This window comes from Vicugna pacos, chromosome 14 (assembly GCF_048564905.1).
Source record: "Vicugna pacos chromosome 14, VicPac4, whole genome shotgun sequence".
Taxonomy (NCBI): Eukaryota; Metazoa; Chordata; class Mammalia; order Artiodactyla; family Camelidae; genus Vicugna; species Vicugna pacos.
The window spans coordinates 63,248,498-63,272,228 of NC_133000.1; the positions used below are offsets into that span (position 1 = coordinate 63,248,498).

Here is a 23,731-nt window from a genome sequence, read left to right on the forward strand (position 1 = left end):
CTTTCACACCACAAACTACATGTTTCTGTTTCCTGGTTCCTATGGCAGAAGTCAGTTGTTGACAGCAACTGCCAAGTCTATGTGATACGGCAGGAGAGATACAGAAAGAGACTAAATAGATTCTCTTCATCCCTGTTCCAAATTCTTAGGGACAGATCTCACGGTCCATCTTGGATCAGGTGGCCATCTCAGGCCCCATCCCATGCTGCCTGGGTGGGATGGTGTAGGATGACATCTATGCAGCCGAGGGGGCCTGATGTCCACTCCCCACGTCCAACAGAGGGAGAAGGGGAGAGGCCACGTGCCAGTAGGGTGCTGCTAGGGGCCAGAGCTTCTATGTGGGTATAATTGACAAATAAAATTTGTACATATTTAGGGTGTACAATGTAATGATTTAGTGTATGTATACATTGTGAAATGATTACCACAATCAAGTTAACACAGTCATCATCTCACAGTTACTTCATGTGTGTGTGTGTATGTGTGGTGAGAAAGTCTCTTAGCAAATTTCAAGCATACAGTTCAGTATTATTAACTATAGTCACCATACTGTACATTAGATCCTCAGAACTTACTCATCTTATAACCAAAAGTCTGTACCCTTTGACTAATATCTCACCATTTACCCCACCCCCAGCCCCCTGGCAACCACCATTCTACTCTCTGCTTCTATGAGTTTGACTTTTTTAGATTCCACATGTAAGTGGGATCATACAGTATTTGTCTTTCTGTGTCTGGCTTTTTTCACTTATGATGTCCTCCAGGTTCATCCATGTTGTCACAAATGGCAGGATTTCCTTATTTTTTAAGGCTGAATAATATTCCTTTGCGCGCGCGTGTGTGTGTGTGTGTGTGTGTGCGCATTTCAGTTTTCTTTATTCTTTCATCCATTGACAGACACTTAGGTTACTTCCATATCTGGCCATTCTGAGTAATGCTGCAGTGAACATGGCAGTGCAGATATCTCTAAAGGGTACTGATTTCATTTCCTTCAGATAAATTCTCAAAAGTGGGATTCCCAGATCACATGGTGGTTCTATTTTTAATTTCTTGAGGAACCTCCCTACTATTTTCCATAGTGACTGCACCAGTTTACATTCCCATCAACAGTGTACAATGCTTCCTTTTCTCTACATCCTCATCAACACTTGTTAACTCTTGTCTTTATGAGAATAGCTATCCTAACAGGTGTGAAATATCTCGTTGTGGCTTTGATTTGTATTTCCCTAATGATTAATGATGTTGAGCAGTTTTTCATATACCTATTGATCATTAGTAGGTCTTCTTTGGAAACATGTCTGTTCAGACCTTTTGCCCATTTTTTAATAGGGTTATTTGTCTTTTTGTCATTGAGTTACATGAATTTCTTGTATATTTTTGATATTAACCCCTTCTCAGATACATGGCTTGGAAAGATTTTCTCCCATTCTGTAGGTTGCCTTTTCATTTTGTCGAGCATTTCTTTTGCTGTGCAGATTTGTAGTTTGAGTCCCGCTTATTAATTTTTGCTTTTGTTGCTTGTGCTTTTGGTGTCATATACAAAAAGAAATTGTTGCCAAGGCCATTGTCAAGGACATTTCCCCCTATCTTATTTTAGGAATTTTATGGTTTCAGGTCTTAACATTTAAGTCTTAAATCCACTTCAAGTTAATTTTTGTGAGTGGTGTGAAATCAGGGTTCACTTTCATCCTTTTGATGTGGTTATCAGTTTTCCCAAAGCAATTTGTTGAAGAGACTATCCTTTCCGCATTGAGTATTCTTGGCTCTGTTGTCAAAGATTAGTTAACTTTATATGTGTGGGTTTATTTCTGGGCACTCAGTTCTGTTCCATTGGTCTGTGTGTCTGTTTTTATGCCAGTACCATACTGTTTTGATTATGATGGTTTGTAGTATAGTTTAAAATGAGTATAATGCCTCCAGCTTTGATTTTAGTACTTCCAACCTCCAGAGCTGTAAGGCAACAGATTGTGTTGTTTTAAGCCACTAGGTTTGCACTGATTTGTTGCAGCAGCAGTAGGAAGCTAATCAAATAGGCTCAACTAGCTCTTCAGCCAAGTCCTTGTCAGCTGGTGGACACACCCCTCACTGTCCAGACACCACCTCACCTGCTTATCTCTGAAGGGGAGTCACTGGATTCTGAGGAAAGTTTAAGTCTGTTTTGTTCTAAAGTTCATACAGTTGATCCAAAACTATACTGTGGATGGAGATTCAGATGGAGACATGCAGGTAGAATCAGGTACTGGGCATCTGGTCTACCTGTCTTCCATCCTGTGAGAGGCTGGGGTTCCCTGTCCAGGCTGTCTGGCATGTGGTCCTTGTGGACCATTTTAGTTCCCTAAAATTTCCGCATTTTCTCACTTCCTTTGGCCCTCTCCGTTGAGCCCCTCCTCTCATACCTCTGCCCCTCTCCCAGGTCCTGCCAACCTTCTTAGTGAAAAGAATGAAATTCCAGGCCCCTTTAAGTCTTCCTCATGTCCTCCATACTTTGAAGTCTCAGATGTTCATCAGTGGCTTTTCCCTTTGGCCCAATTACTAAGAACATGAAGTTGAAGAAGTGGGTTTGGATCTAGTATTTTTCATCAGGGGAAAGGTGGGCTTGCTCCTGAGGATGGGGGGTTGGGGAAGAAATGGAAGTGCTTTTACACCAGGCTTTATCTGGTTTTCTCGTCAACCCAAACCAACACACCTTCCCCCTGCAGGATCAGTTTCCTCACAGATTCTCCTCTCCTCCCCTCCATCTGGTCCACTAGAGTGATACACATTCCTTGTATTAACATACCTTTGATTCCAGTGTTCCTGCAAGTACTCTGGCTTTAGTTTGTTATGAGAGCATCTGTCTCTCCTCCCTCCAAGACATTCTCCTGGGTTGCATTGTAGAGCTTTTTGGGTTAACTGACAACAAATTGTGTCATTCCCAAATTAACCCTTTGTAATGCCTTGTTAGAAAGCACAATAAAGAAGACTCAGTTTACTCATCATGAAAATGCTATAAAATTGAATTCACATAAAATGAGCAAACTAACAGATGGACTCCATCATTCGAACGTACATCAATCGATGTGGTTTGGATCTAGTTTTCCCAGGGTTTGGGTAAAAGAAGGTGGCAAATAATATGAGAAGTTTAATTCTATCTCATAATAGCTTTCCCTCACCAAAAGAAAAAAAAAATTCTCATTCAAGGTAGGTTATCTTTCAGTCTTAGAACAGATGGCTTGAAGGACAGACATTAACTAAATGTACCATCAAATGCAGTTAGAAAGCAATTTAAAAACATTAAGTAGGAAATAACTATTGTTTTGTATTAAAAGCACCTAAAAAGCTTCAATGGCCCAGAAAAGACGGGTCTCCTTAAACTCCAACGTTCTCAGAAGACACTTGACAACAAGGTTTGAGATTCTACAAGGTGTAATTAATTCCACAGATATGTGAGTAGAGTACTGAAAAGCAATTTTGGAGTGCACCTTCCTGGAACCATCTTTTCTGTTACCTGCTGATCTCACTACCTGTTTCCTACCCTTGTAGGTCCCGGCTTAGTGTTCCTTCCGCCCTGAAGGCTCCCTATGCCCGTCTACCTGGGTGGACTTGCCTGTCTGGTCCCCAGTCCCACCTTCATGGTGCTAACCTCACAGTACCGTGCTTGCTGTCAGCCAGTGCATTTTCCTGACTGTGCTGGGGGCTCCTTCTGGCCAGGGGCTGCATAGCACACATCCTGTCACAGGATGTGCTCTCAGGAATTTGAGGACCGTATCAATGGATGATAGAAATTTTTTGGAGATATTCAGGTTGTCAAAAGCCGAAACTCCAATTATGTTCAATGTTCTGTGACAACAGGGGAGAGAGAGGTCATGCTTCTGAAGGAAACAAGAAAAGATAAGGGATTTCCTCAAAGCTAAAAAGGAAAAGGGGTCTGTGGTCCCACAGGCAGCAGGGACTCCGCTTTGTCTATGGGCCCCAGCTTTGCCAGCACCGCGCCTGCCCTAAGCAGGGCATAGAAATAGCAGAGCAACTGCACTGACCCCACATGCAGCCCAGGACAGTGATGTGGTCCCCAGAGGGTCTCGTAACACCTGGATGTACCTGTAAGAGGTGCAAGGGAGGGGATGAGGTAAGCCCCCCATGACTGGGGCTTCTTCCTGCCTCGTGGGTTGAAGTTTGGAATAGAAATTGATTTAAATGCTGTTTTTTGCATGCCTGAATGTGGAAACAAATACAGAGTTGTTTCCACCATGGGGAAAAAAGTCAAAGTCTGTTAATTCCACTATGGAAAAAAAAATCAAAGTCACAAGTTAATTACAGTGTGAATCTGTTTTGATGACTAATTTCTGAGAACTGAAGAAAAATTTAGAAGTAATCAGCATCATATTGTGTTAAGATAGCTAGTGATATCATTTTTGAGGTGACAGGAAAATTGTTCAGGTGACTGGATCATAAACACTGGAATGGGAGAATTACTGAGAACAGGGAAGAGCTTTCCTTGAAAATGCCTTAAAATAAGGAAGATTGATGACCTTTGTCTAGCAAGGAGCCTGGGGGATTGACTAGAGGCCGTTAAAAGTCCTTATTAGGTCTTCTGATTTTATACCAACAGAAACCCAACTAAATAAGAGAACAGATACGTAATGTTCTCAAGTCACAGAAGGCTTTGGAGAACTAGTAAAGTGTAAATCGGAAATTTTGTACTTTTAGGTTGTGGGGAAAATGCTAGAAGTGTAATAGTTGCATATAGAGTAGTATAACTTCAAATTTGGGAAAAATAGCTCAGTTTGCAGTAGCTTAATTCAAGGAAAATGTGAAAGTATGAAATGGTAGTTTAATTACAGCTAATGATGGTATAATTGCACATCAATACCCATAAAAAGAACCATGTAGGAATATTGATAGAAAGACTTCTACAATTAGGATGTGATTTTTGAGCCATTCATCCTGATTCCTCTGTTCTTTCATCTTGCATTCATAGGATATGCTTTGCATCGAGGAGGCATTCAGTTAATACTATAGAAATAAATATGTCTATAATGACGCTTCAGGTGTATAAACACCATGGGTTCCTTTTGTTGAGGACGGAGGGCTTCCACTTCCTTGTCTGTCCATCTGTCCACCCACCTCCTGGTTCCTCCCAGAAGAATTGCTAACCTACTGGATGGTGTGGACAGTGGGTGGAACCACACACCCTGAGGGAGCTCTTATTCTTACACCAGCCACAGTGGATGTGAGTGAACAATCCCAGGAGAGGGAGTACGAAAGGATCTTAAACGTACGGAAAGGTATACAAGTTCAAAGTGAGAAGGAAGTCAAGCAGACCAGAGTATACTGAGATAGCATTTTTTAACCTCTCAGACCAGCAAAAACCTTAAACGTGTGACAATCTACTTTGGTGAGGCAGTGGGGCCACAGGAACTCTCACATGTTGCTGGTCTTAGCTGTAAATTTCACCAAACCCACAGTGGGCAGTTTCACGATGTCCATCAAAATTGTAAATGCATAACCTTTTGTCCCAACAATTCTGCTCCTAGGAATTGATCCTGTGCTTATATTCATGCACGTGCAAAGTGGCAATGGACAGAAGGGTTACCCCTGGGAGCATTGGTACTCGTGGTACCAGTTAGGAAATAATTAAGTGCCCAGCAATCAGTAACTTTTCAAATAAATTTTGGTTCAGCCATATAATGGAATACCACACAGAGATTAAAAAAATGAGGAAGCTTTTTAAGTATGGATATAAAATTATCTCCAAGATTTTCCCAGGAAAAAAATAGTATAAAATTCTACCTTTTCTGTTAAAAAAAAAAAGGAGGAAAATAAACATATATCTGGATTGGCTTGAGTTCCCCAGTAAGATAAGGAGGAAGCCATTGGCAGTGGTGACCTCTTTAGGGGTGGGAGGTGGGATGAGAATTGAACAAGGGGACAGGACAGAGGAAAGCTTTTTTGTGAAATACTTTTTAATAGAGTTTGGTTTGGAATCATGTGACATATTCTCTTTTTGAAAAATTAAAAGAGGATGATGATGTCACAGTCCTGCACGTTGTTCTGATGCACACTCACTGTTGCTGATGGGACCACCTAGGGAGGGGCGAGATTCCACTGTCTGGATTCAGGTTCCAGAGCTCAGGGTATTGTTCTAGGTCACTGGTTCTCAGCCTGGCGGCACGCTAGAATCTCCTGGGGAGATTTAACAACTCTTGATGCCCAGGTTCTACCCTGCACCAATTCCATCAGGGTCTCCAGGAGGTGGAGGAGGACCCAAGCACCAGGGCTTGTCTAAAGCTCCCCCAGGTGACTCCAGTATGCACCCAAGATTGAGAATCAGTGGCTTCAATATATAAATAATAACTTCCTCGCTTTACACGCACTTACTGCTGTGTCTTTCTCCCGCTGGGATGTTGTAGGGACCTGCATGACCAGCAGGGACTGTTCAGGCTTATCAGCCCTTGCCCAAGACATTTGGTACTAGGAATTGTTAAAATACACACACACACAAACAAAAAACCCATCTGCAAGAATATTAGAATACTCCAGTTAGAATCAATTTGGCAAATGAAAGATTAATTCCATATGGTTCATGAATTTAGATATTCATTATTAAGAAGTTTATATTAAAATATATATATTAGAATATATGATAAGGATGTTTTCTTCTTCATCTAGAGTGAGAAATCTGGAGTGGACAGGGCGATTAATTGTGTGATAATAGGGCTAATTCTAATAATGTTTTCCAGTAATTTTTATATCAGCTTTATTGAACTATATTCATATACTGTGCAATTCACTCATTTAAAGTATACAATTCAGTGGCTTTTAATATAGTCACAGTTTCACAATCATCTATCTCCACAGTCAATTTTAGAACATTTTTATCAGCCCAGAAAGAAACCCCACAGCCTTAACAGTCAGTGCTCATTTCCCTCCAACTTCCAAGGCAACCTCTAGTCTGCTTCGTGTCTCTATGTAATTGTTTGCTCTGAGCATTTCACATAAATGAAGTCATATAATATTTAGTCTTCTGTGAGTGGCTTCTTTCACTTAGCATCATGTTGTGAGGGTCCATCCATGTGGTACCAGGTATTGGTATTTCAGTTCTTTTTATTGTCAAATAATGTGCAGATATACCCACTTTTGTTTATCCATTCATCATCTGATGCACTTTCAGGTTGCTTCTGCTTCTTGGCTGTCATGAATGATGCTCATAAGAACATTTGTGTACAAGTTTTGTGTAGACATATGTTTTCATTTCCTTGGCATATACCCAGGAGTGGAATTCGTCATTTTATTATTAAAAATTTCAGACTTACAACAAAGTTGAAAGAATTTTATAGTGAAGTGCTTCTCGTCGCCACCAAGTTTCTTCTGTTAATGTTTTATTCTCCTTCCTTTGTCACTTATCTCTCCATCTGTGTATCCCTCCAGCCAGCCATCAGTCGACCTTCTTTTTAAATGTATTTCAAGGTAAATGACATCAGTACTTTCCCCTAAATACTTAAGCGTGTGTATCATTAACTAGAGTTCAATATTTGTTTTGTTTCATTTCTTGTCAGATAATGTTTACATATGTTGAAATGCACAAATCTTAAGTGTATATTCACGATGTTTTGACAAATGCATCTGTCCAACCCAATCCTCTATCAAGGTACGTTACCATCACTACAGAAAATTCTCTTGTGTACTCCTTCAGTCCCCACCATTTGCCCTTCAAAGACAACCTCCACTCAGAGTTTTTCTCTATGTATTTGGTTTGCTTGTTGTAAAATTTCATACAAATAGAGAAGTACAATATACCCTTTTTTTGTGTGTGAAGTTCCTTTCACTCTAAGAAATGTTTTTGAGATTCATCCATGTTTTCCATTTATCAAGAGTTCATTGCTTTTTCTTGAGTTAGAAGTCCCTTGTGTATAAATATACCACAGCTTATTTTTTCATTCTCTTGTTGTTGGGTGTCTGTCCCCTCTTTTTCAGTTTTACAAAAAAGCTGCTGGGAACCTTTTTGTACAAGTCTTTTTGTGGACACACGTTTTTGTTTTTCTTGGGTAAATACATAGGAGCGGAATTTCTGTCTTACAGCGAGTGTATGTTTAACTTCATGAGAGACTGCTAGACTTTTTCTCAGAGTGGATGTACCACTTTACAGTCTCTTCAGCATCAGGATGAGTTTCAGTTGCTCCACATCCTCATCAAACTTGGATGTTGGTAGTCTTTTTTTTTAAATTGAAGTATAGTTGATTTACAATGTTGTGTTAATTTCTGATGTACAGCATAGTGATTCAGTTATACATATATATATTCCTTTTCATATTCTTTTTCATTATAGGCCATTACACGGTATTGAATATAGTTCCCTGCGCTGTACACTAGGACCTTGTTGTTGATCTGTTTTATGTATAGCAGTTAGTAATGTTGGAAGTTTTTTTAATTTTAGCAATTCTAGTAGATGCCTAGTGTGTTTTGTTATGTCTTTAATTTGTGTTTCCCAGACTGATAATAAGCTCTCTAGTAACTGGCTATTCATAAATCTTCTTTTGTGAAGTGTCTATTCAAACATTTTGCCTATTTTTAAAAGTTTTATTATCTGATTTATGGGCCAGTCCTGAAGAACCACTAATAGTATACAGATCTACTCTGTTTTAAAGCATTTCTAGGAAAGGAAGAGCTTATCTCTCTCTTTTTTTTTTTTTTTGGTATTGCAAAATTCCTAACTGTAAGGACTTAATTAACTTAAGATTACTGTCATTTAAGTCCATTTTTCTTGGTTATTCCTCAGCTAGATGTAAAACAGAAATATTTAGAGATGCTCTGTGATGAGGCCTCACACACTTAGGCTGTGTTTGAACGTATAATAGGGATTTCAGTTTGTTAAAGGATAGAAATTATGTCATAAACGACATGCCGTTCTTTCTTCCTTTCCGCTAGTATTCTCAATATGTACGAAAAGGATAAAAAAGAATCATTCAAACAAGCGACTGATATGTCACTATGTTTGTCCACCTTCAGCCCCTTTACTAATGAGCTAAAGAACAGGGCTATTCTTCGGGAAAGCAACATCCCACTGCTTAGGGAGAAGGTGCGCTTGTAGATAGAATTCACTTTCTTTTCATGAATTAAGCATTAAAGCAGGTTCGACTCCATGCAGGAGGATAAAGAAGCTGCTCCCACCCAGGTTGTCAAAAAGATTTTCCCTACAGAGTTGGTGGTAATTTGGGAGTTAATAGGACTGACTGCCTTTGGCTAAAATATGTTGAGGGAAGATGGGAGACCAGCTGTTGCTCATCCTATCCAGGCAGGGCCAAGTAGGGGATTTCTTTTTTAATTTCTCTTTTGACGATCCTTCAGCATTCATTAAATTTATGGATGTCAGCATCAATTGTTGGGGGAGGGGAGAACATTTTTCTTTATTTTTGCCTTAAAATGTGTGGACATCCAATTTAAAGAAGGGGAGAAATATACAAATACATATGGAATTCCTACTGCAGATTTCTAAGCATTAGAGTGAGTTTGTGTAGACATCACACATGAGATCAACAGCCCAAAGAGATCTGCTGTCTTGACCATGGACACACACACACACACGTATACTTCATTCTCATTTCTGCTTCAGTTCTCAGTGCATTTCTGAATGATGAAAAATGCTGCAAGTAACCATCAACAATGATATACTTTCCCCTCGGGTATCATTTTCATTCTCTGAGAATCAAAAGGTAGGATCACAGGCCAGATTCAAGATGATTCCAATCTATGACTTTCCTCTGCTTTCCTCTCAAATGTCTCCTTTTGAAAGTGAAGTGGAAAAAATATGACCAAAAGTCCTGACTTTTTATCCTCTTCTATTTTCTATCTTGAAAGAAGTATGTATTTAATACTTTGCTCCAGCTGTCCTAGATTTATGAATACAGAGGTAGAGCACAGCAGCATTCTGTCTGAGAGCACAACCCCTGGACTCTGACCACCTGAGTTGGAGTCACCATCTCTGCCATTTGTTTACCAGCATGTGACCTTGGAGAAGTTACTTAGCCTCAGGTGTAAAATGGGGATGATGATAATCTTCCTGCTTCATAGGGTTGATGTGTCAGTTCAGTGAGTTAATATTCACTAAGGTACTAACGGTTTTATGTGTTAGCTATTATATGAAGTTGAGGGTTAAAATTTCAAAGCAATTCTAATCAAAGTGCAGCATGATTATTTTTAGAACTTGACAAAATGATACTAAAATTCATTTGGAAAAACAAATAGTAAGACTAGCCAGGAAAACTTTCAAATTATAGGGTATAAGTTCCTTCAGATAATAAAATGTATCATGAACGTTTTGTTACTGGGACAAGGACAGGCAGGTCAGCGGGAAAGAACACAGACTCCCCTACATGACAGAATTGGCGTTTCAGACAAGCACAGAGAGCTGGGTCATGTCAATGGTGCCCGTTTGGGCATTTGGAAAAAAAAAAGCTGGGTCTGCGTCTCCTTTCTTATGCCAAAACAAATACTATATTGATCAATGATATAATATAAAAATAAAACCATTAAAGTGTGAAAATAGTGTTTTTTAAAAAGCTTTGAATGGAGAAGATCTTTTTAAGCATTTTGCAAAAGTGTGAAATCATAAAAGCAAACATGGATGAATCTGATCATGTAAAAATGACGAACTTCTGGCTGCAAAAAAGAGCATCATAAGATCAAACACAGGGAAAAAAATTCACAACATGATAGCAAAGGGCTAATTTACTTAACATAGAACATATAAAGATGTTAAGAATCAACAAGAAAAAGACAGCCCAATGGCAAAATGAACAAAGGATATAAGTCAGTTCATGGATGAAGAAATGTCAATGGATAATTTAAAGATGAGATTCCACTTCACCTATAAGACTGACAAATTTTTTAAATTTGCTACTGCCCAGCAAGGGCTACAGTTTAAGTAGGCCGCATTCTCAGGCACGGTTGGTTAGTGGATGCTCTGTTTCTCTGTTGCTTTATAGCAAGCCATGAAGAGTTTAATGATGTAAAATAATTTTGTCAGAGATTTTGTGGATCAGGAATTTGAAAAGAGCACAATATGGATGGCGCTTCTCTGCTTCATGGTGTCCTTAACTGGTATGCCCTAAAGGTAGAGGGTGGCTGGCAGGGCTGGGGAAAGGGACAGTGGGGCGGGAGAACCCTCTGCAAGATGCTTCTTTACTCACCTCCTGGTTCCTGGGCTGAGATGGTCAAAGATGGGCTCATCTGGGACTGTCAGTGGGAGGGCCACTGTGTGGCCTCTTGCTTCTGGAGGTCTCAGGGTAGTTGGGACTTCTTAGATGGCAGTCAGGGCAAGACGGCTAAGTGTCTACAGAGGATAAGCTAGAAGGCTTTTTCTGACTGAGTTGCACAGCATCACTTCCACTGTATTGACTAAGTCACAGCTTGTCCAGATTCAAAGATAGATTCAAAAAGGTAGACCCTACCTCCTAAAGAGAGGAGTGTTAAGGGATTGGTGGCCATGTTTAAAAACCACCACAGTGGAAGAAGAAATGACTACAGCGTCTCTGGAAGGAGATTTTGCAGCATTTACCCAAACTTAATGACCCTCTTGAACCAAAAGGGTCCCATATGGACGTTCCCTTGGTTCCTATTCTCTGCTTTACCCCTCTCCTCCGTTAGCCTTTCCCTATCTGGTTTCTGTCACCACCACTACTACCCCTTGCCTCCCTGAATCTAGAAACTTCTCTGTAAAATAATTAAGTCCCCACCCCCAGAACCCTTCTTGTACCCTGTAAGTTCTGTAATCTCATGTGTTCACTTCATGGCAGTGACTTCCTCTGCGACTGGGTGGTTCCGTGAAAGGGCAGCAGCTGTGAGAACGGGGTAGCTCTGGTCCCGTGGGTGGCAGGGCTCTGGAGAGAGCAGGACTCCTTGCTGGGCTGCTGAAATGAAACACAGCTCAAAATCCCAGGATTTTATTTCCTTCCTACTCTCCAGGGAGATTCATATTCTTCCTATTGATTTAATTTTTAACCTGCTTCTTCTAGCTCTCCTGCACCTACCATGCTACACTGTATGTGGTAGCTCCGTAGTGTTGCATAACAAATGGCTCCCAGTCTGAGTGGCTTAGACATTTACCCTCTCGCACTTCCTGTGGGTCAAGAATCTGGGCTTGGCCTGGCTGGTTCCTTTGGCTATGCTGCAGTCACTTCAAGGCTTGGCTGGAAAGGAGCCCCTTCCTACCTCACTCACGGGATTGTCACAGGATTTGGTGCCTCAAGGGTTGTTGGACTAAGGCTTCATTTCCTCGTGAGCTCCCTCTGTTCCTCCACAGGACCTCTCCCAACGTGGCAGCCTGTTCCATCAAAGCTGGCAGGCAGAGAGCGCCAGCAAGATGAAAGTCAGTCTTTTGTAAGCCAGTCATGGAAATGACAGCACTTCATGTCTCCATATTCTGTCCATTAGCAGAAAGTCACTCACTAGGTCCAGTCCTCTTCCAAGGCGAGGGGATTACACAGACCGTGACTGTTAGGAGTCACGCCAGAGCCATCCACCATCAGTGCTACAGGCAAATTCCTCTTCCCTGCCCTGGGTCTTAGCACAGGTCCTCATGTTACTGATAGCGCATATTCTCACGGCTAGAGATTAGTACTGCCTGAAACCCAGAGACTTCCCTGACTCAGACACGTCCTGGTGGTGGTAGCGTGTGTTGGGGGTGGCGGGAACCGGTGAAAACTATGGAATAAGAAGTTGCATTTCACTATGACATGTCATCAATTGAGTATAAAAGATTTACACACATACACTTTTGTGTAAGCTTAGAAAGTTTCTGAACAACTGTAAAAGCTGTTGGGAAAAGGATTTCTGAGAAGTGGGATTGGGGATGCAGGGAAGGGTTCCTCATGTGCTTTATGCTTTACTTAATATGCTTTAAATAATTCTTTAATTACTTCTTTTTTTAAATTGAAGTATAGTTGATTTACAATGTTGTGTTAGTTTCTGGTGTACAGCATAGTGATTCAGTTATACATATATATATATAAATACATGTATTTATTACATATATACACATATATTATTAATATACATACATATATAAATATAAATAAATATAGATATATTCTTTTTCACTATAGATTATTACAAGATATTGAATGTAGTTCCCTGTGCTATACAGTAGGACCTCTTTGTTTATCTGTTTTATATATAATAGTTTGTATCTGCTAACCCCAGACTCTTCACTGCCCTGGGTTTTAGTGCAGGTCCTAAGGTGTGGGCCCAGCACTGCCTGGGAACCTGTTACACACACACACTGTCAAGCCCCTTTGGTAACCATAAGTTTGTTTTCTATGTCTGTGCGTCTGTTTCTGTTCTGTAAATAAGTTCATTTGTGTCATTTCTTTAGTGATATAAGTGATAGTATGGTATTTGTCTTTCTCTGTCTGACTTACTTAGTATGATAATCTCTAGGTCTGGTCTATTTCTTAATTTACTATGTATACACATTTATTATTTAAAAAAGTTAAAATTAATAAAAGGAAAAATTAAGGACAGGGCACCTACTTAATTCAGAAAGATTTCTAATTAACTTGATGGCATGCGTTATAATGGGGACCTAGGTAATTATAAATTTTTGTAGTCTGAAAAGTGAGATGTAAATGACATGAAATGACAAGGAAACACTGCAGTTTTTCAGAGGCTGATTTTCCTGGTGGTAGACTTTCCAGGCCAGGGACCCCTAGCTTTTCAGGTAAAGGAATTTTAAAAGTACTTTCAGTGAGATTTGAGTACAAAGCCTAGAATGTTTGTGGGAGCTGGCAGGACACTGGGGGTTTGCCAGCCTTTTCCAGCTGGACACCCCCCAAGTCTGCCCTCCTTTTTCTTTCCCTTCCTCCCCACAGGCTGCTACCCTCTGCCTATAAACCGTCTCAGATTGTGTCCTTTAAAAGTCACCTTCCCGCAAAACAAAACAAAACAGCATCAGATGTTATGTATTATAATCATAAGTGTGCTAAGAGCAAAACAGCACAAACCTTATTCCAGACATAGAAAGAAGATGAAGAAACACTATAGCATGTGGAAAATGTCTGTCTTTCAAAGGAGGTGGCTGGGTAAATGTCACTTTTCTAATTTTCTGTGATTTCTGCAGTTTTTTGGTTTTAGCTGTGAGGTTTGCCGTAGCACCTTTGCTTGCTACTTAGTGTAGTGCCTGGACTAGTAAAAATAAAGGCTGCACCAGACAGCCTGTTGGAGATATCATGTCTCAAGCTTCCTAAACCAAAATCTGCATCTACCATGATCTCCAGGTCTGCCACAAACCTGGCCAGGCATTGGAATCACCTACAGGACTTTAAAATACTGATGCCTGGGTTCCAACCCTGGAAATCCTGGTATATTCAGCTGGGGTGATGCCTGACATTGAGAGTTTTTAAAATCTTAGGTGATTTTGTGATTCTGAGACCCAGTACCCTAATCCCAGTAGTTCTCAAGGTGTGGGCCCAGCACTGCCTGAGAACCTGTTACAAACACACACCCTCAAGCCTCAGTTCAGACCTCCTGAATCCAAAACTCTGGGAAAGGGAGTTTCGGATTCAGTGGGTCTTTGAATTAGTCCTGCAGGCGATTCTGATGCCCACAAAGATTGGAGAACCTGCGAAAGCAGGTCTGGGGGCAGGCCCAAGAATTTACATTTCTTAAAGTTTCCAGGTGCTGCTGCTGCAGTCTGAGAAGCACCCTTAGAGAATCACTGGCCTGAAACCTCTGCTCTCTGGTTTATCCAGAGCCACACAGCTGCTTAGAACAGAGCCAAACCTCCAACCCACACTATCTTTTCTTCAACCACAAACTGCCCATCTGCTGTTCTTTTTAGATTTGAGGCCCATATGACCCTCTTTACTTCCAACTTCACCAGATATACTGGTGTTTAAAAAAAATACAGTTTTGTACCTCAGACTCAAAATATGTCTCTTTGCTCCTCTGCTCTTTGCTCCAGAAACGACCCACACCAGCTACGCACAAGCACCACTATACTTCTAAGTCACCCTGTTCTTGTGTTAACCCACTCTTCCACGGGGCCCCTGCGCTGTTCCTCTTTTGAGTTCAGTTGTGACCTCCTGCAGAAACCTGCCTCCAGGCTGGAGGTCGAAAACCTTTCTACTGCCCAAAAAGACCAGGATTCAGGAGCCAGCAGCCGTCAGGGGTGGGGGCCCACTAGCCTCGGGATCTAGAAGAGGGTCGCTTTTGTTTCCAACCTGCTGACGTCTGGCCCTTTCCCTCCAGTGTAGAGGGTCCACCCCAGCGAGAAGAAAGGGCAAGACCAGGGGCCGAGGAAGGGGGTAGGGAGATAGTAAAGCCTCAGCTCCCAGCTGGAGGGTGGGGACAATGACTTTCCCCTTCCTTAGTTCCCTGCCTGCTCGGTCCTGAATCTTGCTCCTTCCTCCAACGAATTCCAGGAACTCCGAAGGCGAACAAGAATCTGCGTACAGTTCCTAACCTATTCCACTCCTTTCCCCCGCGGGGCACTGCTCCGGTCCCGGGAGGCGGGGAGTGGAGGTTGGAGATTGTCGGGGGGATTCGCCGGGGTGGAGGATGCTGAGCCGTAAAGGGGGGAGGTGACAACTGCCCCTCCGGGATTAAGTCCCTCGCAGCCCAGGGTGGTGCCGGAAGCCTGCTCCTGTGGCCCCGGGGAGGGGGTGGTGCCCGTGGATCCCTTCCAAGCGCTGCTGCTCGCGCGACAACGTAGTTTAAGTCCTAGGTGGACCTACGGGCGGGGCTCCCCCTTGCACGACCTCAACAACGACTTGCCGAGTCCTCGCCGCCGATCGCCCTCCAGCTGCTCCTGGTTTTGCCCGTGTGCTTGTCTCCCGCTCCCCTTATCTCGCCTTCAACCCCAGCGGCAGGATTGGCGCGTCCGTGGTGGCGCAGCGCACTCCCCAGCGCTTCTTGCGCTCGGCTTGGCGGCGCCGCGCGGGGAGACCGGCCCCGGCTGCAGGACCAAGTAAGGCTCGGATCGAGGTGGGCTCGCCGGGCCGGGGAGGGGCGCTCCGGGCGGGGAGCGCCGCGGCGCACCTGCCCCCGGGGCAGAGCGGGGCGGGGCGTGCCGGCGCGCAGGTCGCAGGCGCGGACGCTGGAGGGGGCTGTGGCTCTCCTGCCGTCCCCGCTGCTCGGGCTGCGCGGGGCCCGGGTTCGCTCCCCCCGCCGAGGGGCCGGCCCAGGCCCGGGGAGGGGCGCGCCCGCCTTCACTTCCCGCTCGCCGGCCTGGAGGCGGCGGGGCCGGCGCGGGCGCAGGGCTGCGGGCGCTCGGCTGGCGCGCGGGGCGGAGACGCGGCCGCCGCCCGCTTTGCACCGCTCCTCCCCGCGCGAGTGGCGCTCGGCCCGGCGTCGAGGCGGCCATGGCGACCCTGAGCCCGCTCCCCACCCACCCCTCCTGCTCCGCCCTCCCCTCCGCCCCGCGCCACCTTTGATGGTTCGGACCTCGGCCGGCCACCGCCAGCCCCGCTAGTGCGTCCGCGCCGCCGCCCGCGGGTATTAATAGCCGAGCGTCCCCGCTGCACGCGCAGCCGGAGCCGCCGCGCCCTCGGCCGCCCGGGGCTCGGAGCTGTGGAGTCAGGAGGCCGGGAGTGGAAGGCAGAGCCGCCCGCCCCGTGGAGGTAGGAGGCGCGCGGCGAACAATGACCGCGGCAGGCGGGCGGGCGGCAACTTGTGTGAGTCGGGAACCCGGAGCCGACCGACCTGGGCGCGAGTGGAGGTGGCTGCGTGGCCCTCGGATCTTGCTCCGAGGAGGTGGCGGCGGGTGAGATCCGGGTCCCCTACTAAGGCGGGAGACTCGCCCGCCGGGCCCGGGGCAGCCCCTGCAACAATAGCCGGAGCTCGGGGGCCTCCGGGCCCCGCGCCGCCCTTTGCACCCTCCGCGGACTCGGGCTGCGAGCTCCGCGCGCGTCCCCTCTCGCCCCACCCGCCCCGGGGCGCCCTTCCCCCGCTTCCTCCTATCCCACCCGGCACGGTGACAGCGCCGGACGCCGCTTCCGGACCTCCGGCCTCAGTCTCGGCCCTGAGGCCGACCGAGAGCCAGGGAGGTGGCTATTGGCGCGGGTGCCACCAGGCAGCCGGGTGTCCGCGGTTCGCCCACGCACGGCGCGAGGACCCCAGTGGGTGACAAAGAGGAACACACCCTCTGTCTAAGTTAGATTTTGTTCTTCTTTACCGCCAGCCTTTATGGAGAGCAAAGTTTTTTTTCTTCTTCTTCTTCCTTTCTTTCTTCTTATTTTCTTGTCTTTTTTCTTTTTTACGTAAAGGACACAGATTTTTGTGGTGAGCATTTCAAAACAACTTCTGATTGTGGTTTAATGGTTTAAGTTCCGGAAACTTTAGCTTTGTGATTCCGCCAGACCTTTGAGAGAGAGAGACAGAGAGAGAGAGAGAGAGAGAGAGAGAGAGAGAGAGTGTGCGTGCGTGCGTGTGTGTGTGTGTGTGTGTGTGTGTGTGTCTGTCTGTCTGTTTTGTTTGAGGGGAAAAATGAGTTCCCCATAACCAATCTGGATTTCGTTTATGGCAGTTGGAGCCCAGCTGGAGTCTGTGCAGGATTCCCCAGAAAGGAGAGAGGTGAAGCTCACAAAGAAACCTAGACCCTAATGTCAGATTAGCCCCTTGTGATGTGGAGAGATTGCCTCTCATCTGGAATGGTTTAGCCTGCTCAGCCTGTCTCCGAGCCTTCTGGAGTACTATGGTGGCCTCTGGCTGTTTCATTTTATTACTGTTAATGCCTTCCTTGTTCGTTTCCCAGGTTTGACTTGCTCAGCCCCGCCCTCCTCTGTTTCAGGTTCCCCCGAGCCTTGGCTTTTGGGGACCCCATCTCCACGACCCATCAGGCAGTATCTTCAGCAGAGTCCAAAGCCCAGACTAGCAGTGGGTTATGTTTAATGTGCTCTGCACGTGGTGACTTGGCCAAGCCCATTTCAGAACATCCTCCAGCATTGTCTTGCTTTTCTTATTCAGACTAAACAGGCCTGGAGGAAGAAAGGCCTTTTTGGTCCTGAGAGCTCTGGGGCATGTGCCTTAAAAATTGTCCTCGTTGTTGTGGTCAGGCAGGGGCCCTTCTGAAGTCTCCCACCTTTGGCTTTCTTCCCACATTCCACAGCCTTCTTCTGGCTGGGGATTTAACCTCAGCCTTTCCAAAGGGTTGGTCTTCTGGATTTGACAGTTTCTAACGATGCACTTCATGTGTGGGTTCAGCATCCACATGGCTCACTTTATATTCCTGCAGCATCGTTCTGCAGCAAGGCACCAATATTGGAGTTATTCCAAGCACAACGAAACGTTTGTGTTTTTAGAATGTCTGGCTAATAGATCTGCTTCTGGGTAAAATAAATAGATACATTATTGGCCAGTGGCTGGCTTTCTGGGCGAAGTGTTGGTGGAAATAGTGAGCTGTTAGACCAGTGCTTCTCAGAATCTCTTCTTTCTTTTATGTGGATGAGAACCTTGAAATACTCGGTGAGGATGTAGCCGTTCTCAGTAGGGTCACAGATTCGGTAGCCTGCCCCTGCCCAAGAGTTAGAGTGTGCCTTTTCATTTAAGGAGTTCTTCCCCCTGAGGGAATCCTGAAGTTAGGTTTATAATGCCCCTTTTCACATAGATAGTCTCTTCTTGGAATTTATACAGGGATTTAATTCCTTAGGTCATAATAGAATACTAATACTACTCTGAGGCCAAATTTACCAAAAGAAGATTTAAAAATCTATCCTGGATCATTTTCTTCTAGTGCATTGCAGTTGCATCATAATTATGTTAAGAACTATGAGGAACCTGGCTGAATATTTTTGTTTTGCTTTTCATGAAAGAAACTGTCCAAGGAAATGGTTTTTAAGAAGATAAGAATTGAATATAGTATTGAAAGGGTTAGTCCCCCCCCCCCCCTTAGGTGGAAATTATCCTCTAAGATTCATTGAGCATAGGAGTTTAATTCATTTGGAAAATGATATATATTTATAAGAATGGTACCTATGACAGATTTTGAAAAAGAAAACCTTTCCCCATCCTTAAGGGTGTTAGAGAACACTGGAGGAGAGATGAGAGCCCAGTTTTTTGCATGCTGAACACTCTTTAGGAAAGACGGCATTGTGACTTTACCAGAGGATGAGGAAAGTGTGGATTTGTAGGTACCTGGCTAATGCTTTAATAAGTGTGGTGAACCGGGTGTTTTAAACAAACCCTTTGTAACTGGCCTTGCTTATTGCAGACAAGTGCCTAGTGTTTTTGAGAAATGCACTTTCCCTTCTTAACTGAAGATACTGCAGATAAGGGAGGGGCCCATGTAATGCCCAGATGCAGTCACTTGAGTCCTTGCTGCTTCGGTGCACAGGTGTTCTAGGTGTTGCTTACCATTGCCTGGGAGCAGACAGGATGGGCTTTTGAAGGTTCCTGTGGCTGTGTCTCTCTTATTAATTGGTGCTTTTGATTGAGAGGAAGGCTCTCCAGGGCTGATTATTGTATGGGAAGTAGTGGGCCAACTTTTTTTCTCTTGCTTTTTAACGGTTAGAGTTTCTGCTGTGGCCTCACTTCATCATAGCCCCCACACCCTCTGTTTCCGCCAGGTTACTGCCTTAACCATTTCCACATGCCCAGGCAGATCAGAGCCCAATGGTTTCCATTCAAATTACTTGAAATACTGATTTTGCCAGTCCTTTTATGCCAAATGCCGCCTTTGTTTTTAATCAAAAAGCCCCCAGAAAATGTTTATTTCAAAGTGGAGAAACTAGCTTTTTATAGGCTGCCCTCCTGGTTTAAATCAGTTAAAAATGTTTTGCCAAGTGGATACTTTAAGCAAAAGCATACAATTGATACATAGTAAATAAGAGTGTTCTAAGCCTTTGATACTTGTGAAATAAGCCAGGGACCATTGGTACAGTGTGACCAAACAGAAAAGTGAGCACATGCTCAGTGCTGCCTATGCACTCAACTCACAAAGGCAGTTTTTTCTTATTTAACATGGAACAAATTATAGACAAATGGCAAGATTGGCAATTGAGTTAAGGTGGGAATTCATCATTTACATGAATTAATTTCATATGGAAAATGGTCATATTTGTGCATGCATTTTCAAACAAAAGAGCCTCAGGTCAAGCTGGATTACCTTCAACTCTCTATTATGATAATACTCCTCACCACGGGAATAACTTTGTCGTATGTGCTGACTTTGGACTTTCCATAAAGGTATCTTTTAAGAGAAGACTTATCAATCTAGTTTTATGACAACTTTCATTTTTTTTGTTTTCATTCTGTTAATTCCGGATCTAGTATATTGTCTGACACATAGCAAACCCTTGCTAAATACTTGTTGAGTGAATAAGTAAACCTCATTTTTCATGTCCTTTCAAGTTAGTCTTTAAGGTTTTTAAGGGGAATTTAATATTAGCCTTGACAGGTTTCTGTTCCGGGAATTTGAAAATTTGATATCTGATTTCATTTCTGTTTTGTTCTAATCTCACAGTTTCAACTAACCTTTAAAGCTAGGTAATATTGTAAAAAAGATATAGGCTCATTTAAAAAAAAAATCAAGATACTGAAAGCATGAAGAAGAAAGTAAAACCTACCTGAAAAATTCACTTTGGGGATGACTTGACTTCTTCCTGAGATTTTTTTTTTTGAGAAGTTCCGTTAGTGAACATCTGTTGGGGGTAACCTCAGTTTTTGTGTGCCTTTAAATTTGTCCTGGAATGATAAATTACCTGGGTGTGCAATTCTGGGTAGTTGTTCCTGTGTTAATCAACTCTCTTCTGGTTCCATTGTTGTGGCGCCTGTCGGCTGTCAGTTTAGTTGTTATTTGTAAATAGTCTATCTTTTCTCTCTGGCTGCTTTTACAACCCTTTGGAGTTCTGCAGGTTTGCTGTGTCTAGATGGAATTTCTCCTCTGCTTGTATTCCTCTCTCTTCTCCTCCATCTACCCCTCCCCCACCTCACTCTTGACTCTTCCCTCTTGTCCTCTTGTCACAGTATCCCTTTCTCTTGCTCAGTAGTATTCCAGTGTCTGAATGTGCTACAGTTTGTTGATCCAGTCCCCCTTGGCCACCACTTTGGTTGTTTCCAGTTTGGGGCTGTCATGAATAAGGCTGCTGTGAACATTTGTGAACAAGTCTTTGTGTGGAGCTCTGTTTTCCTTTTTATTGCTAGGCCTTATAATAAGTGTATGTTTATAAGGAACTGCCATCTGTTTTCCAAAGTGTTTGTACAGTTTAACATTCCCACCAATGATTATATGAGTGTTCCACTTACTGTAATCCTCACAAACTCTTGAAATTACCCATCTTTTTCATTTTAGCCGTCCTGCTGGATGTGTAGTGATATCTCGTTGTGGTTTTGTTTTGTATTTCCTTGATAGGGGAATGATAGGTTTTCATGTGCTTTTTGGCTGTTTGTATATTTTCTTTTGTGACATGTCCATTAGAACTTTATTCTTTTTCTTTGTTTTTGTCTGATTGTTTTATATAGCGTTTGAGTATAACTGATGTACAGAAAGCTGCACAGACTTAACGCCGTATTATCTTACGGTTATAGTTCTGTACGTATTCCGCATGCAAGTTCATTTAGATCTAGGTCTTGTTAATGCTTTCACCAGTCTGTCTTTTTTCCATCTCTTCCTGTTTTGAATGGTATCTTTCAAAGAGCAAAAGTTACTAGGAAGACGTTGTACATGGTCTAATTATTGAACTTATTAAAGGTCAGGGGATTTATTCAGCTTTGGAAAAATAACATTTTTGTATGTAAGACATTGACTAATGTTCTGCTCAAGAGGTCAAACTCCATTTACTCGATGGGGATAGGGCAGTTTTGTTCTTTCCTAACTAACACTGAGTTGAAAAGACACAGAAATGAAAAAACAAAACAAAACAAAACAAAAATCCCTGCTTATTTTGAAAACCTGGGGAAACAAGGTATTTAAGACTCTGATCAAATAGATAGCTTTCCAAAATTCAAAGTTGAGTGGTATTCTTTTAGTACACAGAAGGACTGTGAGAAATAAATATTTTTGAAATCAAAACAAAAATGGGGCCCTGGGTAAAAGGAAGATGTGACATTCTAAAAAGAGGTCAGAATGGCACATTTAAATGGTTGTAAAAGGACTTTAGTTTCTCTGTTTTGACATGAATTCTATCTTGCTCTGTATTCCCTTCATTTTCTGAACTGGAGAACAAACATTGTCAGGTCAGAAAGTAGGTTTTCCTGATTTTTGTTCCTCTTGCCCATAGAAGGTAAATACATATTGGTTGACTTGATTAAAATGTGTGTAATGAAAGCCCAATGACCTTTTAGAATACAGAAGTCAGAGGATGGTAGCAAAGGTAAGGAGAACTGGAAAATAGGTATTGAAACCAGACAGAGCTGCCCTTCTGTGTCTTGTCCACCTTGGAGATGTTGGGCAGGTTATTCGTACTCTTTCCCTAAAACTTTAAGAGTGCATTTATCTTCAAGTGGTAGAATGTCTGACCTATAGCAGTGTAAGCCATCAGATAATTAGTTGCCTCAAGTAATAAGAAGAGGGAAGGGGCTCCCTGTTCAGTGTCTCAGCTCACAGTAGCACCAAGGACCCAGGTTCTTTCTGTCCTTCCACCCTGCCATCCCAGCTTGTTGTTCTTTGTACTTGGGCTTGTTGCCTACTGGTTAATTAGGCTGCTGTAGCCTAATTAGCTGTTATGGAGAATGGCTGCAGCCAATCCAAGCGTCTTACTCTCACACATTTGGTATTGTCAGGCCAGTGATGGCACAGCCTTCTTCAAGCATCTTTTGTCATTAAGCAGGATCCTTCCTAGAAGCCTCCGACATCTGGATGGTCTTTGAAGAGGGATCTGGGGAATGTTTCTGTGCTCTTAAAGAGAGACCCAAGGACTGGACTGAGTGTGATGCCTGGAACTACAGCAGCCATGTTGTGATTAGCATTTAGACAAAGGCAGGAAGATGATGGAGCTGAAAGATGGAAGCAGAGTTCTTGTGGGCATCACTGAGTCACTAACCTTGCTGCACCTGGAGCTTAGTATACTAAATAATAGCAAATTTTGTATACTAAATAATGCAAATGTGAACTTAGTGCATTAAACAATGAATTTACCCACTTTCTAATTCTGTTATTGCCACCCAAAGCATCTTGACTGATACATTGACTGGAAGACTTTTTTTTTTATGTTTTTCTTTTTTTTCATTAAAGTATAGTTGACTGACAATATTGTATTAGTTTCAGGTGTACAACATAGTGATTTGATACTTTTATAGATTATGTACTATATAAAGTATACACAGTATTACAATATTATTGATTATATCCTCAGTGCTATGTATTACATCCCTGTGACATATTTATTTTATAGCTTGTAGTTGGTACCTCTTAATCCCCTTTCCCTATTTTGATCATCACCCCACCCTCCTTCCCCCTGTTAACCACTCATTTGTTCTCTGTATCTATGAGTCTGTCTTGTTATATTTATTCATTTAGATTCCACATATAAATGGTAACACACAGCATTTGTCTTTCTCTGTCTTATTTCACATATCTTAATTTCCTCTAGGTCGATCCATGTTGTCACAAATGGTATGATTTCATTATTTTTTATGGCTGAGTAATGTCCCACTGTGTGTGTGTGTGTGTATATATATATATATATATATATACACCACATTTTCTTTATCCAGTCGTGTCAGAGGACACTTAGGTTTTTTCCATGTCCTGGCTGAATAATGCTGCAGAGAACATAGGTGTGCATGTATCTATCTTTTTGAATTAGTGTTTTTGTTTTCCTTG

At 43.1% G+C, this 23,731-nt stretch overlaps 1 protein-coding gene across 6 annotated transcripts in view; it reads left to right on the top strand.

Annotated features, from left to right (window-relative positions):
- Window positions 1-23,731, top strand: part of FARP1 (FERM, ARH/RhoGEF and pleckstrin domain protein 1) — a 332,832-nt gene that overhangs the window by 40,428 nt on the left and 268,673 nt on the right. For 2 of the 6 annotated variants that reach the window (XM_072976474.1, XM_072976473.1), the window contains exon 1: window positions 16,158-16,592. The exons of 3 other annotated variants lie outside the window; for them this stretch is intronic. The gene's annotated coding sequence lies outside the window, so the exon portion shown is untranslated. Of the gene's footprint in view, window positions 1-16,154; window positions 16,593-23,731 lie in introns of those variants that run through there. One more of the 6 variants, XM_072976480.1, reaches the window with a different exon arrangement.